Source organism: Sinocyclocheilus rhinocerous, unplaced genomic scaffold, assembly GCF_001515625.1.
Source record: "Sinocyclocheilus rhinocerous isolate Xijiao unplaced genomic scaffold, SAMN03320098_v1.1 scaffold368, whole genome shotgun sequence".
Lineage (NCBI taxonomy): Eukaryota > Metazoa > Chordata > Actinopteri > Cypriniformes > Cyprinidae > Sinocyclocheilus > Sinocyclocheilus rhinocerous.
The window spans coordinates 358,679-361,026 of record NW_015664681.1 but is presented as its reverse complement, the minus strand read 5'-3'; the positions used below and the strand labels follow the sequence as shown (position 1 = coordinate 361,026).

The 2,348-nt window shown below is 38.7% G+C and overlaps 1 protein-coding gene across 1 annotated transcript in view; it reads left to right on the top strand.

The window, feature by feature from the left end:
• The first annotated feature begins 440 nt into the window (after positions 1-440).
• LOC107730266 (paired amphipathic helix protein Sin3a-like) overlaps positions 441-2,348 on the top strand; it is a 34,636-nt gene continuing 32,728 nt past the window's right edge. Inside the window, exon 1 of the mRNA XM_016541044.1 lies at positions 441-633. The gene's annotated coding sequence lies outside the window, so the exon portion shown is untranslated. The remainder of the gene's footprint in view (positions 634-2,348) is intronic.

Genomic DNA, 2,348 nt, shown 5'->3' with positions numbered 1-2,348 from the left:
ACTGTAATTTAATTAATTTTTTTCTCAGTAACTGTAACAGATTACATTTACATTGATTTTGTAATGAAATTACGTAATTCCGTTACATGTAACTAGTTACTCCACAACACTGCTACATAGTAGGGAAGAATGCAATTGCAAGGAACCATAACCAATGTAACCTGCAAAAGAAATCAAATCACTGAATGCAACAGCGAACAAGTCTGTGTGAATCCTTAGTGAACGGATTCAAAAGAGTCGATTCACTGAGATGAATCCAAATCCCCACTACTATTCCTTTTGTCAGAGGAGGCGGGAGGGTAAATCCTGCAGAAACCTGATATATTCGAATTTCACCAGCGCTTCACCAATCGCTGTTCTCGGTTGGAGTTTGTTGGTACCGCCTCCTCCAAAACCACGCCCCCGAAAGAGAGGATCCTCCTGCTGAGGTTGTTTTCCCATGTTAGCCAATTAGCAACCTAGCATGCAATTTGATGTCTGGCGCCTTGAGTGAATGGTGCATACGTGTATTTTAATTTGCCATTCAAATCCGAACCTTACACGATTCAACGTTTGAGAGCGCTGTTACCAAGCTTCATAGGCTTTGATTTCTCGGCGGAGCAGAAAGAAGTGATCCGGAGTGTCTGTTGCGGGGTGAGTTGGCTCTGCGTGCTAGCGGACGCTCGCTAGCTGTCGTCGTCGCAGTGCTTCATTCGGGCTAAAAGTAGCTAACTCTCAGTTAATGACGCCTAAACCGCTATCCTCTCCAAATGGTCAGTAAATCACCCGGGTGACCTGAAATTCAAAGATAGCGATTTTAAATCATGTTTTTTTTAAGTGATGCATGCCAAGCCAGTGATTATATAAGAGTATTTGTCGAGACGCTAGCTAGCCGCATTTAACTTAGCCTGAATGGCTACACAAGGTGTTTAATCTCTGCTGTGTTGATCAGCTGCTCATTCTGAAGGTCTAACTATCATTCTCTGCCTTTGACCTGTCAGCGATCAGTACTGGCTTATTGGTGTCTTCTGAACTAACGTTACCGTATAACAGTGCTGCTTTGATCACTGAGCAGTTGTATGTTTACGGTAGAAACCGTTCAGTAGGACTTCCTGATTTGTTGCTAGAAACACTTGGCAACATCGAGTGCTAACCAAACTGTCTTAACGCATGTTCTCGTTGTTTTCTCTGCTGTGTTGATCAGCTGCTCATCCTGAAGGTCTAACTATCATTCTCTGCCTTTGACCTGTCAGCGATCAGTACTGGCTTATTGGTGTCTTCTGAGCTAACGTTACCGTATAACAGTGCTGCTTTGATCACTGAGCAGTTGTATGTTTACCGGTAGAAACCGTTCAGTAGGACTTCCTGATTTGTTGCTAGAAACACTTGGCAACATCGAGTGCTAACCAAACTGTCTTATCGCATGTTCTCGTTGTTTGGTTGGCTATTAGATGTTATTTGCCGATGCTATTTAGATGTTATTTTATCGATCAGGGAAGCGGTAGTTATCGGATCGTGTTTTTATTTAAGTGTGATCAGTTTGTGTTGGTCTGAACTCTGCATCGGACAGAGGCGGTTACTGCTCGCCGCCTCTTTTTACACCTCATAGAGTTTCAGACGGCGGTAAAGTTAGTTTGACTTTTGACATTCATTAGACTATCGGTTTTATACCAATTAAACGCATTGCGCCTGTTATGTTTTGAGCCCAAACTAACTCAGATAGACATAAATATATGCCCTTTACGTTGCACAAGGCTTTATTTCTAGAAGAAAAAAAATTAACCATATAAATTCATTAAACAATTTAACTACTTGACATTATACTATAAAACCAATAATAAAATGTTTAGAAAACATCCCTGTTATTGCACAAGGCTCCGTTTTTGGAATGACCATTTTATGTGTTTTATAATAATTTTACAACTTTTAATGTATGCAGTAATATAAATCCATTAAACGACAACACCATTTGATCTAAAGGTATCAAACCAACTGTAAACATCTCTAAATATTATTCCCTATAATGCACAAGGCTTATTTTTTTCTGATTATGTACGTATTGTTTTTATATACAGTACTGACACCATATTTTTGATATGGTTAATATACTGTGCCTACTTAAATTCATTAAACTCTGACACCGTTTGAGATAAAGGTATCAAACCAACTGTAAAAATCTCTAAATATTATTCCCTGTAATGCACAAGGCTTGGTTTTTTTCTCAGGTTATTCTTGTATTGTTTTTATATACAGTACTGAAACCATATTTTTGATGTTTAACATACTGTACCTACTTAAATTCATTAAAGCCTGACACTGTTTGAGATAAAGGTATCAAACCAACTGTAAAATATTCAAAATATTATTCC